Raw genomic sequence first — 18,163 nt, forward strand, 5'->3', positions numbered from 1 at the left:
AAGGCTAGTGAAGTTGTGCCAAACCGCACACTTAGTCTAACTTTTGCTGCGCTTCCCCCAGCTCTGCTGGTCTCTGGTCTTTGCGATCGCAGAGCCACGTATAATTTTTTTTGCACGGAGGATTTTTATCGAAGAGCAACGACGTCACACCACCTGTGTCCCCGCCGTGCCGCTCTTGCTCCCCGCTAGGCTCCCCCACCGTCGCCGCGTCGCTATGCTGCGCGATTCTATTTTGATACTCAGCTTTCACTCTCTCTCCCCAGCTCGGCGAAGCTGCGAACGTCAAGAGAAACGTAGCGACGATCTAGTAGCTCGACTGTAAAAAAAGAACTATGCACGTGTTTTATATTGAGGTCCTAAGTTCGCCACTGCTTTGACTGTGTTTCGCCCCGTAAGGTAAGTACGGCACCCACCTGTCTTGCAATACGAATAATGTTGCATGCAATGTTGGAATTTTGCTCTAGGTTCCATGTAACATTGCACAACAACATAATATATACGTGCTGACAATCTTCTTTTAAGCTTGCTTTCAAGCTGGCTTGAAGCAGGAGGCGGTGTTGTTAGCGTAACAACTGGTACTGCGACTATCATTTCAGCTTGTGTGCCGTGGCTTCATTATTTGAATATTTTGAAAAGAGCCTAAAGATGAATTGATACTATAAAATTTACAGTCTATTTGCATAACAGAGGCAAACATTTATTATTACAAAACTTATATTGACCGACTGACAAAAACACACTCTGAAATCTAGGGAATCTTTTTAGGGAAGGTATTGAAAAACTGGCTTCCTAGGTCGGCAGCGCTGTCGCTGACTAATTCCGACGGTTTCCTGTCGGTCTCATCTCGTTCAGGGCCGAGGTGCGAGGCCTGCAACGCCTCTAGTGGCGCTGATAACACGAGCGTTCTGAGACGCCTGGTGGCTGTTTCTTCTACCAAACAGGCGTTGTCTTGCGTGCTGCGCGGTGCCGACATGCCGCCCGCAGGTATGGTTAGAACCATGGTCAGAACACTGTCGGAGGAGTTAAGCGCAGCGGTACACGTTGCTATCACTACAAGTGTCAGTAAAGTTATCGCTCGGCGCAAGATGCGCCTTCGTGTATGGTTATCAAATTTTTTCGCTTGTTACGTATACAAGAACCTGTTATGGACCGTTCAGGCTGGTATATCTGGTGCCTAGAGCTGCGCAGAATCTCCTGCTTCCGAAATGCCGCGTCGTTCACATTCATCTCCCGTCGCACTGCCGAAGCTGCTGCCAGCTATCGAAATACCGCGAAAACAAATACAGGCGCCATATTTTACTGCTAGCGCGACCTGCCGAGTTGGCACTTACTTACGCGGCCCTCGCCGTGTTTCTTTCTAAATTTTGCTTCCAGTTTTCGATACTTGCATCGCGTCCGTTCTTAATTTTCGCGTTAGCTCGTTATTCGGGAAATGAACTTGTACTCGGCGTCGTGCTTCTCGTACATGCTCATTTCACTGAACTTAACATTGCTGTCACGGCGCCGGCTGTACTCGCAGCCTCTTGAGACGATTGCGGATGCCCAGCTCAAGCGTAGTCGACGCCGTTTATAGGTTGCTGCAAGGTGTGATTAAGTTGCTGCCTTTTTACAGTGAAGCTATTGCTAGGATCTGGCAAAACATGTTTGCGAGATGTTGACAAAAGCAAGTACTCATGTTGGCCGATCCTGGTGATTGTGCAGAAAGAGTCCAAGCTCACTGGCACATACCCTGTGGGCTCAGGGACCTGTAACGCGCCCTTGAACTACCCTTGTCATACGCAGGACCCAAAAAGGTACCAGGCACAAGGGTAAGAACAGATGTTTTTGAAATTCAAAAAGGAGTAATAAATAATTCCCGGCGCCAACCGTGCAAACGCGGTAGTGCCCCTGCTCGCGCGTTCGCTCTTGTCCTTCCACAGCTGGCTTTGCTGCCGCTCATCATTCCAGCGCACAATTTCACTTCTGTCACCGTAATGGAGAGGCCGCGTTTACGAGCGTATATGGGCCATTGCTTAAAGGGGTAGGTGCCATTCATCGTCTTACGTGACTGCTACATTTAATAACAGAGGTGACACGCGAATGTGTGTGCGTACCTATACAGCCACGATGAGCACAAATTAAGAGAATAAATATGTTCGTACCTATATTCCACCAATATTGGATAACCGTGATGAAGAACTAGTGGTAGAAATAGAACTAGTGGTAATGAAATAGTGGAAGGGGTCTGAATCTTTACTGATTCGTTCGCGGCGAGGGATTCCGGTGCAATTGGTGTCATAAATTAGACTATAACCGACTGGCGCAGAGAGTGCCATTTCGGTGGAATTCGCAGCCTCTGAATTCGGCTCCGTGCCGCTATAGATGCTGAATGTCCCAGTATGAACAAACCTTTACTCTTGCATGTCCGTTTAGAGTGAGCGTAGTTGTGTGCAAAGTCCGCGCTGAGCTGCCGATTTGATGACGAGGCGGCTGGCGACAATGGCGAGCGAACAGTCGCGCAAAGGATGCAATAAGAAACGATAGCACGTACACGGACATGATCGAGAACGGACATTGTTATACTGGACCAAAAAATAAATCACAATTCATTCGTCACCAAATTCAGTTTTGACGAGTTCGTGTGCAAAATGGCGATAAACAACACACTAAGGTTCATTGTCTCAAATATGGGTGTAAGAATAACTATATGCCCAGGAGACAAGTAGGCCAACTTGTGCCTCGAACGACGTGTCGGCTGAGCGCCTTCAAGTAATCGACGGTTACTTGCGGCCATCATGCAGCCAATTCCCGCATCTTGAGGAGCCGGTTTGCTTTGCCACCACACTGTTCGCGAGCCAAGTTGAACGTGACGTCGTGTGCCAGCCATCCAACAATGTGTGTGCTGAGGATGCCTAGCTGCTGGAGATACATCTTGCACCTGGTCATCTGCGCATCAATTAGCCGTATATTAAAGGTTCGCTTTTGCAACAACATCACTGCAGCACGGAAACCACTAGAACTGTCGAGTTTGTTCTTTTCTCTTTTCATGCGCAAAATCGTGTAGGTTAAGACAAGATGATGCGCTCAGCACGGAAGCATAATATATTTTACCCGAGCGGACGTTGCTTCGATAACAAGTCGGAATTGAAGTTGACACTTAATTCGGTGTCGAAGTGTTATCGTGCAATTTTCGCGCTACAATGCGACCGAATTAAATTGAGCTTCAACGACTCGGAGCAATTTCTGAGTTGTAATTTTTGGGTGTTATACCACTTAAAGTGAGAATCATTTACTTTGTCTGATGCGGTTAGGCTCTATTTGCATAAGAACCGCATACACGGCAGACACAGAGCTGTTATAAACTAGTTCTGCATGCAGAAGGAACTACACGTATGTTCACCATAGTCCATTGCTAAAAGAGGAAATAAGCAGGTGAGTGGAAATCAACAACAGGTGAGTGGAAATCATGCAATTCCAAGAGCGCGAAGGACATCTTGTGTAATTATCTATGTGAAGAGAAGCTTAGCATTTTATCGAAGTACACACCAAGATCTTTCATTTCATCGACCCTAAGGAGTGGAGCATCACGTAGGGTGTATCAAAATTTCACATGGTGCGTTTTCTGCATATAACTTAATGCCATAGCGTTGGAAGCATTTAAGAGTACTTATTGCTTCTGCACCAGTTTGAGAGTGAAAAAATGTCTTTTTGGAAGTTGATGCAGTGGTGAACACTATTGGCAGTCTGAAATAGATTTAAGTTGTCGGCACACAAAGTCATGCTGTTCATTTATCAAAATGCTCTTAGCACTAACAGAAAGCGAGGAATCCCATATCGATTCAAACACCTGACGCACTGAAGAGGATAGATGTAGGTCGGCAGTTAGTAACTGCACATCTAGCACTTGATTTTTGCATGGGCAATGTTCATGCTACCTTCCGAGTGCTAGAAAACGTACTAGACTTTAGGGAACTATTGAAGATGCTTGTGAGAACGAGGAACAAGTATGCTTCCATACGTCTTAATCCTTTCAGACACCACTTTATCCCGTTGATTGAAAAGTTGCTTTTACCACATCTCTTGCATCCTCAGAATCGTAGAAAATGTACAGCTGCAGCAAATTTTAAGAATTTTCAATTTAGCGACTTTTGAATGAATGAATGAATGAATGAATATTTGATGTTTAATGGCGCAAGGGCCAGATGTGGCCAAAGAGCGCCATGCTAATGAATAATGAGTTCGCAGTGCCTGATGGGTTTATGGTCTTAATGCGCCGTGGCTGTAAAGGGGCCTAATAGAGTTGATGCAAATTCCATAAAATGTACGAGTAATAAAATTATGGGAATGACTATTGGCGTGTACTATGAAGATTAGAATGCGTAAAAAAGGAATGATGCAATATATAAAGTCTGTGACGTTCCAAAAATGTCTAGAGCACTACTGCCTCACCAAAGCCCTTGAAAGCCAAGGGCCTAGAGACATGTGCTTTACAAAGAGTACTATCCTAGCAGCATCCTCTCGAAAGAGGATGCGCTACGAAATTAATGCACTTGTGACATGGAGTACAACATCTTTAAAAAATGCGAGCACTGCGTTGGTCTTAAAAAGTGGTTCGGCACCAAGGAACATAGCCGGATGCAGGGGAATACAATGACTATATGCAAAAGGAAAATGTTTTCTCCTGTCTCTCTCGGCTTCGCGGCACTCCAGGAAGACATGGAGGACGGTCAACCGGTCGCCACATCTGCCACAGGCTGGAGGCTCGTTACCGGTTAAGAGAAAGTTGTGAGTGCCAAATGTGTGTCCTATTCTCAGTCTAGTGAATAGGACATCGGTTCTTCGTATTTTCGTAGTTGGGTGCCAGGAACCTAACTTCGGCTTAATTAGGTGAAGCTTATTACTTGTTTCTGCGTCCCACAAGCGTTGCCAGTGGCTTCGGAGTTTGTTTCTTAGGAAAGGCTTCATGTCTGTGGCAGGGACAGCAGCAGAACGAATGCCTTGCGATGCTATTGATTTGGCGATCTCGTCGGCAAGCACATTTCCCTCGATTCCTCTATGGCCAGGAACCCAGCATATTACTACATGCCTATGTGATAGGAATATGTTACATAAAAGTGAGTAGAGTTCATTGAAGACAGGATTCGTATGCTTTTGAAAAGAAATGAGTGCTTTTACAAGACTTAACGGGTCAGTGAATATGATCGCTTTGTCGAGTTTAAGTTTCTTTATATGTTTCACTGCACACAGTACTGCATAGACTTCCGCAGTGAAGATACTTGTTATAGGGTTCAACACGTCAGATTCAGTAAAAGAGGGGCCAACAGCAGCGTAGGATACGCCAGCATTTGATTTTGATGCGTCTGTGTAAAACTCGGAGCAGGAGTACTTCAATTGAAGCTCACGGAAATGCATGGCAATTTCAAGCTCAGGAGCGTGCTTTGTGACCTTTACAAAGGATACGTCACATTATATCACCTGCCACTGCCAGGGCGCTAATAGCTTAACTGAAGGCATTAGGCGATGTTCGAGAAATGGAACGTCCATTTCTTCGCAAGTTCTCTTACACACAGTGAGAAAGGTAATCTCATAGAGGGTCTATTACGAAAAAGTGTTTCACACGTCAAGTCGTTAACGGTTGTGAAACACGGATGTTCCTTATTAGAACGCACTTTCAGAAAATAAGTAAAGCTGATGTATGTTCTCTGAAAATGGAGTGATCACTCATCTGACTCGACATACAGACTTTCAACAGGGCTTGTTCTAAATGGGCCAGTGGCCAGGCGGATTCCCAGATGGTGAACAGGGTCTAATATCTTTAACGCGCTCGGGGCGGCAGAGTGATAAACTACGGCGCCATAATCAAATCTTGATCGAACGAGGCTCCTCTAAAGATTCAGTAAACACTTCCTGTCACTACCCCATGTTGTGTGGGATAGGATTTGAAGTAAGTTCAGTGTTTTTATACATTTTGTTTTTATGTATTTTATCTGTGGAATGAAACTAATCTTGGAGTCAAGTATAATACCTAGAAATTTGTGTTCTTTGTTAAAAGGAATTTGTTGTCCGCCCATTTCTAGAAAAGGAACTGAGACCAGGCCTCTCTTTCTTGTCAAGAGGACACAAGAACTTTTGTGGGGGTTGATTTTAAATCCATTTTGGTCTGCCCACATGGATACCTTGTTGAGGGCCTGCTGTACCTGTCTCTCGCAGACTGTGAGGTTGCAGGATTTGAAACCTATTTGTATATCGTCTACGTAGACGGAGTAGAAAATAGCTGGTGGTAAAGATGCACGAAGCGTGTTCATTTTGACGACAAAGAGCGTGCAGCTGAGTACGCCCCCCCGGGGGAACCCCAGTTTCCTGCATGAATGTACGCGACAGTGCAGGTCCTATTTTCACTCGAAATGTTCGGTTCTCTAGGTAACTCTCTATAATATTTAACATATTGCCGCGGATACCTAGCGCGGAAAGATCGCGCAGGATTCCGTACCGCCAGGTTGTGTCGTAAGCTTTTTCCATATCCAGAAATACAGATAAGAAAGTTTGCTTGTGCACGAAGGCATCGCGAATGCTCGCTTCGATGCGCACAAGATGGTCGGTTGTAGATCGCCCTTCCCGAAAAGTTGTCAAGTTTGTCAAGTTTACAAAATTTCGACTCCATGCGAAAAACTCACTACAGGAACACAAAATAGGAGAACATGTACTATTTCGTGTTATGAAAAGCTTGAAAAGCAGTTATCCAGCCACTTGAAAATTATGCCTGGTGCACTACATTGTAAAAAACAATGAAAGAAGTGAACCCGCTACATACAACATACTGACACAGAGTAACAACACCCAGCCGTCTACCTTCCCACTCATTTTGTTAAAACATTCTGCACGTTATTCAAAATTGCAGCACAGTTCCAATAATAAGTGTTTCAAGATGTATGAAACACATTTTAAATACCATTACTTTCATCAGTGCTTTTGCTATTGATGCACGCTCCTGCTGTGCCTAATTGTGTAGACAGCATCTCAAAGGGTTAAGCTCTGTGGAGGAAATATCATCAACACCACAAGAAAGGGAAAGTTTAAGGCAAAGTTTAAGGCACTTCATATACTTGGAAACAAGGTTTTCATTGACTGTTAGCACACACTGCGCCAGACTGAGAAGGAAGGTTACTTGAAGCATATTTCACACCATATAGCAAACAGAAATGTTCTGCAAAGGCATCAGCAGTGTTCGAGACAACACCACCATTTTCATGAAGAAGACGTACATCTTTGGCACTCTTTTTAGAAGAGTGAGAGCGCACAAAGCTCCAGAAATATTTTGAATTATGTGTAACGCTAGCTTCAACACTATCAATGTGGTCGTAGTGATGATTCTAATAAAAATAGTAATAATAATAATAATAATAATAATATTAATAATCTTAGTGGTATCTTGGCGCTCTAGACTAAAAAAAAAGGCTGATGCCGGTATGTTTGAGCGTCTGATAACCAGCCATCTAGAGCAGAAATTTGCAGGATGCAGACGACACCTCTCCTTCCCCTCCATGTGCACACACACACACACACACACACACACACACACACACACACACACACACACACACACACACACACACACACACACACACACACACACACACACACACACACACACACACACACACACACACACACACACACACACACACACACACACACACACACACACACACACACACACACACACACACACACACACACACACACACACACACACACACACACACACACACACACCACCACGGCCCACATGCACACATTCAACGGGTGCACAACACACAGGAGTGCCAATTCAGTCTGGTTCCAAGGAAGGAGAATCCAAATCGCCAGGGGGGTGGAGAGAAAGCTCTGCATGTCAGATATAATCATGGAGTTGTGGTGTCGGGCCATAGAGGCGCGATGTAGGCTCAGGCTGTGCTGACCGCTTGTTCAGACGAACTGAAGAAAGATTAGTGCTGTCCAGAGAGTCGTCAAGCACCCTGCAGTATAGACTAGTGCAATGTTGCGCTGGTATTGCAGGGTGTGCTACTTGAGGGGTTTGAGGCAATCCTCGAAGGCTGGCATGAGCTTGTGATAACCGAAAAGACGGGAGTAAAGGGTGCGTATTGTGCGGCGCTGAACAAGCTTAAGTTTGTTAGCGTCGCGAGTTTGGTACGGGAACTATACTGATGAGCAGTACTCAAGTCGTGACAGAATGATAGAAGTGTAGAGTGCTCGGAAAACCTTAGGTCATCAGGGAAGGGAGACACGGGACACAAACCCAAGAATGGGCCGGTGTTTACATACAGTGCTGGTGACATATGCGGAAAAGTTGAGAGAAGAGCTAAATGTGACATCCAGAATGGGAAAGGCCCGAACAGTCTTTATAGAGGTGCCTCCAAGGAAGAAGGTTGGACGTGCAGCAGTTTCGTTGTGGCTGATACGCATGGCAGCACTTTTTACGGTGCTACTACAAAGTTTGATATTGTAGGCCCAGTTGTTCACCTTTACGGAATGTATTTATTGTAAGCACATATGCTGTGCATCGGCATATTGTTGTTGTGGAAGTGTTAACTTGTTAATCAAACACATTCTGCGCAGATGCATTAGTAACTTGGTTTTGAGTAGATCTTTGTCCTCACTACAATTTATAGTACCGCAGCAAGAAACATTTTAGTAGAAGCTGAAGGAATTCCAGCAGTTTAAGCATACCGACTGCACAAAACACTGATGACACCTTTTCACCTTCCCCACAATGCACTCACACCATTTACACTTTCCATAAGCAAAAAGTGAGATAAAAAATTACAGTTTCATTGACTCAGTACTTGCTGCTTCTGAAGCGGGCATCGAAGCAATCGTGGTATACGCTGCTACGTGCATAGGTCTTGCATGATGCAGGTCCTGCTATGCACTGCACAAAGGGCACACGTTGGAAACAGATAATTTCTTTTTGCAGTGCTCAACTATAAGGACACACTGACTCAAACATGACTGCGTTGTCACGTATGCTTCAGTGCGTCAGTGTTCTTGATTGCTACACGAGCGAATTATCCCCAACTAGCCCAAAATACGGACGCACTTGAAAGAAGTGAGTGAATGAGTACAGTGAAATTGTACTGAACTGGATTCACATGCCGAATAGAAGAGCGCAGTGTCAGCTGAAACAGGCGGCACGGCTGATTATGTAAGTACTTCCAATAGTTCGGCTACTAGTGTATTTCGCTTTCGGAAGTTATCTTTACCACTTGAAACAGCGCAGAGCTTGCCCGTGAAACTTGAGTCAACCGACACCACACGAAACACGCCGCGGTTGACCAACCCAACGTCCACATGGTTCATTCACTACATCACACATCACACGAAGTCAGGAGTGCCATATTTTAAATCACTGCAGCACCAAACGGACCTGAAAATTCACTTCCTTCGACAGAGTTTCTTAGCTGGCCTCGTTCACTCGCCAGTTACAAACTCGATGGACCCGCTAGGCCTACGCGTAACGTAAACAACATCGGCGATAGGCCAGTGCTGATTATCCAGACTTCGGAACTCGTAAACATGTTTCCATTCGTTTCGAGCACAACAAAATACACATACAACATGCACAAACGTTGCGGTAATCGTGATTCTGTTGGCTGTTTTAGCAGACGATCGCACTGAGCCCGGCGAAACCCAGTGGGCAGGTTGGATTAGTCGGCGTCGTTCGAAGTCGCTTCGGATCCACGTCGCACTGCCACAACGCACGGCCGTCGGTCGTGTCGTCGTCGGCATACTATTACAACACTGTCTTTCAGGAACACCAATGAGAGGCTGCGACAAGTCGCAGCCTCTCATTGGTGCACGCCGGCGCAGCTTCGCCGCGCGTCGGCAAACTTCTAGCATCGGCAGTAGACATAATCGCTGCGTGACGTTCCGCTTCGCCGTGTTCCCGACCGACGCTTTTGACGCATTTGACTCTTCGGCGCGCGCCTAAGCTTTCCGGCGCGTGCCAGTGGTTGGGGCATTATCCGCGCATGCTTGTCCTTCTATGGCTTGTCTAACTGTACTGCTGGATGGCTTGTAACGCATGCGTCACCCCTCAGGCCCACCTACCGAACTTGCCATGCCCAAAGACCACAGCGGGGAAAGACGGCGACCGCTGAAATTAAAAGTCATTTAGACGAACTAGAGACGTAGCAGCATGTCATCAGACAAATCAATTTATTCTGTCTTGAGCTGTTTTCATTGGTTACAACGATCAGAGAACTCACACAATCTCGCATGGCTCAGCGCATTCGAGATGGGACATACGTCATGCACTGTCGGTTATTTGCAAGAAATTGGAATGTGATAAAAACTAGTTATTCTTTCACGACACTGTAAGACATGCTACAACGTCAAATGACTGCATTAAAATAGCGTGAAACGTCCAGAAAGCCCTCTACGATAGATCTGAAGCATCGAAGAGCAGCAAGGGCAGGACTTCGAAAACGTTAACACCACAAGCCCTATCGTTAAGCGAGAGACACCTATATGCTTGATTCACGAAATTCAGAAGGTGTTAATCATGTCCATATAAAGTCAACAGACAATGAAGCCAACAAAGGCATCGGCGAAATTAGCTGCAGTTGAAATTGAAATGCAGAAAATTATAAAGAAAGGCTAACGGAAGTGCAAGAAAACATAACGTGTCGCCGGGGGGAGCCGAATCCATAACCTCCGCATTACGCGTGCGTTGCACTACCAATTGTGCCACGGCGATGGCTATCAGACCGTCTACTGTCTTATAGCCGTCTGGCAGCCTTGATGTAATTAGTTAGCATGCGAGGGTTTACTAGCCACGAGCGCGCTCTTATCCACGTACCCACAGTTGAAGAATCGAATATGACAGCATCACTACGCAGGAGGCAAGATAGATAGATAGATAGATAGATAGATAGATAGATAGATAGATAGATAGATAGATAGATAGATAGATAGATAGATAGAAATAAAACACCTTAAGTTCGCAAGAATGCTTTGCAATAAGAACAGTCATGTTGATCGCCTTTTTTGATTGCCATGAAATTGTGCACCACGACTTTTTACGTTCAAGGGCCCCTCAACAGATTTGGCCATTTTAAACAAACAAGCGTAGTCTATACAGGGCACGCTGATGATCATGGATTCAAAGTCTTAGGGCACTACGCCAACCTCCGCATCCTTCCCCCCAAGATAAAAATAGAAACTACTGAAATTTGAAATAAAACACCGCACGCCTTCTCTCTTGTGAAGCACGCCTGAACCAGAACCACAGTCGGACTCACATATGTCGTCGGTGAGTGTATATCGTGACTCAGCATGACTCATCAACAATTGCGTAGGGAGCAACACGACAAAAAAGTAGGTGGGGGTCAAGACCACGGTACGTGCGATCGGCTACGGCGGCATGGGGAAGGCAAGGAAGGAACCTTGATTGGGAACGCCATAGAGGCACAGGGAGAGAATGTCCTCGTTGGCAGTGACGCTCGTCACCTGGCGGCATGGTAACAATATAGCTATTTTTTTATCTACCCCGAGAGTATACCGGCTTCAAAGATTATTTCGGTAATACGCTGCTTTGACGACCTTTATTGCTTTCAGTGCATAATGAAAGTTTGCACTGGGGCCCGGTGAGGGGCTATTTCTGGTTAAACTGTCAATGGAGCAGGTCATGAAGCGTTTGAAACGCCTTGCTCACCGCGTTCGACCAAGTTCGTAGAAGAAGGACTGTTCGTTTGTGCATGTTCATATTGCTGTTGCACACTCTTCATTTACAGTGCGTTAGTTTCTGACACGCAATTTCAAAACTTTCCAAGGGCACCTTAAACTACCTGTTCGCCGGATTTAGCTACCTGCGTCGTTAATTTTTGTTCCCCAGATGTAAGCTGGTGCTCTTGAAGAAGGGGGGGGGGGGCAGGTGATGACAATTAACCTACATCAATGCTGAAACGCCAACAGAAGAGGACTTCCAAGGTTGCTTAGAGCTATGGATGGGTGGAACCAATTGGGAACGCCACTGGTGTCGAATGCGGTGAATGCGGTCTATGTCCACGGATATGAGATTTGCCAGAACCCAGCCATAAACAGCTTCGCTATAAAAACAAGTATCAGGTTAAGGCTCCTTCGCACCAGGCCGATCCGGCACCGATTTTGGTCTGCAGATCCGTCCTGTCAGCGGCCCTGTCACACTGCACTGACGCCAGGCTGATCGCGGACGCCTGTGTCGACGGTATATAACGGACTCGTCGAAAGAGAGTCGGGCGATTTTCTTTTCACACTGCAACGATCGGCCATACACGAAATAACATGGCGGCAACTTCAAGGCGGAAGCCGGCCGCTTCGGAGCTACGAAGTCGTCGTCCTGCGCTGTTTAGTATACTATCGCTCCCAACGAACGATTTGCGACAACTTGGCGCAGTTTCCAAGATACATTTTCGATTTCTGAGCCCATTAAGCCTAACAAAGGCATCTTTATGCTGGACATAGCCTCTGAGATTATAAGAGATAGAATGTCGCAGCGACGATACATTATGAGTGCTTGCTTGTCTTTTGCTCGATAGAAGTCGCCGGAAGGCGCATTTGTTTACATTTGCCGCCGTTCGTGGTTTGCTCTCAAATGCAGTGGAAACCAACGTTCTCGTTGAAACCATTCCAAGCCATGGAACGCCGACGTGAAATACGGTCGAAATGCTTCAAAACCTACACATTTGACTTATAGTCAGCGTCGCATCACCCAGAGACGAGCTGATATGTGCGGCCGCGCTTCGCAAACGGCTCTCTTTGATGGTTTTAGTAGCAGGTTCTCCCTTCCCGTGCCATGTCCGTCGCCTCCCGCTTATTGTGTGCGGGTTGTACGATGTCAGGAGCGGCCCATTTCATCTTGCTACTGGCATAAGTGAACTACACTGAACTCGAGAGCCGAAATCAACATCATGTTGGCCTCCTGCAGACAGTTTTTTTGTTGACGGCGTCACAAACTACTGTCACGCTGCGCCGACTCGCTGTCCTTAGTCGCGTCGGCGGTGTTGTCGGCTTAATGTGACGGAGTGCCTCTCAACGACACAGTCTGCTGACTAATTGGCCGACCAGCGGCGTCAGTCATGTCCTTCTCTTGCCGGCGTCGGGTCGGCCTAGTGTGAACGAGCTCAAAATTACTCAAAAGTAATCGGTTACTCTTACGCTACTGTACTGCGAACCTTCAATAAAATTGCAAGGACGGACTAAACATAATGACCTGGCCGAGTACTTTCAGTGCGTCTTTGCAGCCCTTCACACATTGCTTAACTTCAATACCAATTGATTTCCGTTAACGCTGTCAGCCTTCTTCCGCCTTTTTTTAACGAAGACCAGCAGCAACACTAAAAATTAGCTCGATGTGCCCGCTAGGAGTAGGGCGGTGCTGCAACGTACGGACATCTTGCGCACAAGGCTGTCGTTACTGAGATCTGATCTGGGTCTTCATTAAGCACAGCGCTTGATTGTTCCTGGTGCATGGAGAAGACTCTGCCTGGCGGATCAATAAAAACCCGAAAAAAAAGTCCATAGGTGATTTTCTGTCCGTATTTTCTAAGTAACCGTTGCTATCGAGGCATACCAGCGCCGGTTCAATTCGCTGGCCAACATCTGGTGCATCCGTTGAAGTGAGCAAACAAGTACTGAACTCGCAGATTTGCTGGTCTAAACATTCATATCCGCGAGGCTGCTGTGGAGCACGACCTCCAGCATGCTGCAACAGTTCCCGGCAAACTCAAGCTCTCAAAGCTGCGTCAGCTGTTACAGCTTTTCCAGTCAGGAAAGTAACTGATAACGTGTAATCGGTTAGTGAAAAAAAGTAATTGAATTGCAGCAAGCGTTGCCGAGTAAACAGTGCAATTGTTCTATTACAACATTATCAAAATAATGCAATCGATTTCGTGTAAATTGTTACGTACAAGTCTGGCTGAGACGCACCGGCCCACGCCATTGCACCCGTAAACCAGCTCGCCAGTCTATAATATAACAATAAACAGTGTACGTTACTCGTGACTACTACATGGAAACAACCGTGGGATAACCAAGGCAACAAGATGCCCACGAGGACAGCGACCTTGACCTAAGCGGCACAGCGAATCCGGTGCCATGCCGACTCTCGCGACGAACAAGAAGCACACACCAACGGCCCTCCCGCCACAATGGCGTTCAACCAGCTCAGCGTAGAATAGCCGACAAACCTCGACTTCCGCAAGCCTAAAAATTGGGCGTGATGGCATCGAAGGCCAGAACATTGCCATTTCGTCTCCGATCTCACGAGCCCGATTGAGACGGCTCAAATGAACATTGCTCTACGTCATAGGTGTAGAAGCGGAGTACGTGCTGATCACCATGAAACTGACTAACACAAGGATTGATTCGCATGGCGCCATGGGGGAGAGCTCTTTAAAAGCATTTCCCACCAGGCGGGGGGGGGGGGGGTAGGTCTTATGCGGGTGCAGCCCCGCCTCCCCCCCCTCCGAAATTTTTTCGTGCTGTCATGGGCCGCCGACCAAAGCTACCCCCGGCGCCAGAAATCATGCTCTATTTTGTCTAGAATGTTCTTTTCACGCTCGAAAAGACACTTTAGCACGAACATTGCGAAAGTGGGCTGGATTTCGCGGCAACGCCCATGCACGGGAGTCAGATATCCTAACGCTAGGAAGCTCCATCCAAGCACAAAGTTTCAAAGGCGTTTGGATGGCGAGCGGGCTCGTCGCGGCATCTAGGGAGCGCTTGGATTTCACCTCTGAAACATTATGGGTATAAAGTTGTCAAACTTCTGATGCGAAATGTGCATTGATATTTCCAAAGTCGTGCTTTCGATTTTCAATTCCAGAATTACGTGGGTTTAATGTTGTTATAAACATTTGACGCCAAAGGTGCATTGACCTTTCTCAAGTCGTATATCGGAGCATACAAAGAGACAAGCCAAATCAACACACCAGAAGACAACTTCACAAAGCTTGCTGCGAGGTCCGATGAGACGAAGCGTTGTGTTGGTTTATTTGTGTGGTCACAGAAACCAATACCAACTTTCTTTTTTCACCTGCGCTAAAGCATCCATGTCAAGACACTAAAGCCAGCAGAGGTAACTACGTTCTTATTCATTTTTCTACTTGGACTTCTATTTGCGAGGACACTTCGTGCCTCTTCTTTTTCTTTTTTTGTTCTCGCTACCCGCGGGCTGCCGAACCAGCCAGAGCGCATGCGTTTTTCTCGTGCTGCTTCCGACCACCGCGTGGCGCACTTTGATGCGCGTTTGTTTTTCTTTAGCCGAGTGCATTTTCGCCTGGCAGAGTTTTGGTCGCTTTCTGGCTAGCAGACGAGAAAAAGAAACAATGCATGGTTGCTCGCCGCCATCACTGCGGGGACTCGACGGATTGCAACGCGTTCACTTAAGCGCAACCTCTTCGGAAAATTTTGTCTCGCCGGTGTAGAATACCGAACAGTATGCGTATGGTTCTCTGTGGACCAAGCGTCTCACGTTTTCTTCGATATCCCTTCGGTAGCCACACTAGGTGCCCAAAGTAGGCATTCGATTGTAGCCAGCATGCTTTCCTTTGCGTTATATCATTTTCGCCCCCCCCGCCCAACAGAAGAAAAAAAAAAGACATCGTTGCGGCGCAGCGAATTGTCTTATGGTGAAAGTCCGATTTTAGTACTTCTTTGTAGCGGAAAGTAATGGGCCACAGGACACTTCAGTTGCGGGGTACTCTTACTATATTATTGCAATATCACTTATATGGACACTTCAGGTGCATTCCTGCCGTCGCCGGCGCCCTCAGGTTCCGTATGAAGTCCAGGGGCGGTAAACTCGCGACCGCGTGCCGCATGCTTTATGTGCTAGGGAAAGCGTTAGAGGGGAGGTATGGGTGAGCCGACTATGGTGGCCCAGTTTTGTGTGCGCAAGGGAGAAAAGCGGGGAGGAAGCGCGCCACCTTCCGTCGCGCGCGATACATCGGGGGAGTGAAAGGAGTGGGGGCTGTGATTTGTGAATTTGTGGTTGCGCCACATGTTTATTTGCCTTGTTTGACGCATTATATATGCTGACTTTTTCTTAGATAAGTAGATTTATTGGAGGATTATACGCATATTCAAATATCTTGATGCGAGGCTTTGTGTATATGTGCAGTGAAGTTTGTTTCCAGTGGAACTTTTTTGCCCTTTATCAAGCTGTATCTTCGAATTTGTACATTCTATTGTATCTTCGCATTTCTAATGTACGCGGACGAGTCAAATGAACGTGAGCCAACGCACCCTGCGCAATGATGGTTGGGTCCATTATTTGCGAGGCATGCGCGTGGCACACAGGCATCTCTCATTTACAAAAGTGACACGCAAGTATCAGAATAAACGTTCTTTAATGCTCTCATACACTGGGTTTAGCATGGTTGTGTGACATAATGAGCACTCCAAAAGTTGAACAACGTGATGTCGCGAGGTTCTTGACAGGTGAACATGTTTCCCAAAAAGAAATTAGTCGCCGTATGGCTGCCGTGCACGGTGAACATTGCACTTCATTGGCTACTGTGAAGCGTTGGAGCAAACGGTTCAAAGAAGGGCGTGAAAGTTACAAACGCAATCCAAGACCGGGTCAAAGCCACCGTGCAATCACCCCCAACACAATTCCAAAGGCTGGTTAGACAAGAACAGAGGTAAAGCATTGATGAATTGACAGGACGTGTGAACATCAGTCATGGCTCGGGTGACACCATAATCCATCAACATATCGGTTATGGGCTCTTGTGTGCGCAATGGATGCCCAAGATTTTGAACCGCCGCCAGAAGATGGAGAGTTTCCCCGCTGCATTGACTCATCTAATCTGGTATCACGATGAGGGTGAGGACATTTTGTCTGCCATTGTGACCGGAGACGAATCATGGTGCCGCTACTACTAGCCTGAAACACGATGGCAAAGCTTACAGTGGAAACATTTGAATTCACCACCCCCAAGAAAAGCAAAGGCCGTCATTTCTGCCGGATAGGTGTTGTTGACATCTTTTTCGATCGTCAGGGGCCATTATTATTCGAATTTGCTAAACCTGGAGAGACTTTCAATCGTTTCCAATATTGTGAAACGTCGGATCGGCTGCGTGTCGCAATCAAGAATGAACGACGTGGAAAATTGAGGAATGGGTCATCTAGCTCCACGACAATGCCCGTCCCCACGTCGCTGATGTGGTTAATGCAAAAATGACAAATTTCATGTGGGAAACGTTGCAACATCGGCCATACAGCCCAGACCTGTCGCCTTGCGACTTCCACATTTTGGCGCATTTGAAAAAACACCTCGACGGAACCAGATTCGTGTCGGACGATGACGTGAAAGAGTCAGTTAGACCTTTGAAGCAGCAACCCAAGGAGTTTTGTGAGACAGGAATCATGCGACTCGTTAGTCTGTGGGACAAATTTCTAAATGCTCATGGAGACTACTTTTAAATAAAGTACCCCATTTGTCATATATTCGCATTGGCTCACTGTAATTTGACTCACCCTTGTATATTTTGCAGAATACGTGCTTTTTATATGTGCTCACTAATTTCGGAGCAATTACTCACGACACACGACCCGTGAGAGCTGCTCCTGCGCAATACATTCTAACAAATAACAGTGTCATTGAGATTTTTCTTCGGTCGTTGCATATGCAGAAAAATGTAAACAAGGTTGTTCAAAGACATATATATATATATATATATATATATATATATATAGAGAGAGAGAGAGAGAGAGAAATATGCAAGTGAGAGATAGGCAGGGAGGCTAACAAAGTTTTAACAAAATAGTTGTCCTCAACTTGTTCATTTCTTGGCCCTTACATTTTTCATATCAGTGGCATGCACTGCTTAGCTGGTTTCAAATTGATATATTTCTAAAGTTTGTGTGATAGTTGCTTTACTTATTAAATATACAAAAAAAAACATAGAAGCATTGATATCAGTTATTTCGGGCACAATGTTTGAGACATACGAGTACATCCTTTTATGAAAAAATACATACTTTACCTGTCTTCACAGTGCGTAGCGTTCAAGAATTCGTTTGCAGCACCTTTGGCAGTGGCAATGCAGTTATTATTAATGTTTAATGAATTTGATCCCTCGAAATATTCTATGAGAAGGAGTAATTGGACATGCAAGCACTGTGGCAAGAAATGCCACT

The 18,163-nt window shown here is 46.1% G+C and overlaps 1 long non-coding RNA gene across 1 annotated transcript in view; it reads right to left on the reverse strand.

Annotated features, from left to right (window-relative positions):
• Positions 1-2,473: 2,473 nt before the first annotated feature.
• Positions 2,474-18,163, reverse strand: part of LOC129384932 (uncharacterized) — a 68,245-nt gene continuing 52,555 nt past the window's right edge. Inside the window, exon 3 of the long non-coding RNA XR_011893709.1 lies at positions 2,474-2,925. This is a non-coding gene — a long non-coding RNA (uncharacterized lncRNA). The remainder of the gene's footprint in view (positions 2,926-18,163) is intronic.

Source organism: Dermacentor andersoni, chromosome 4 (assembly GCF_023375885.2).
Source record: "Dermacentor andersoni chromosome 4, qqDerAnde1_hic_scaffold, whole genome shotgun sequence".
Classification (NCBI taxonomy): Eukaryota; Metazoa; Arthropoda; class Arachnida; order Ixodida; family Ixodidae; genus Dermacentor; species Dermacentor andersoni.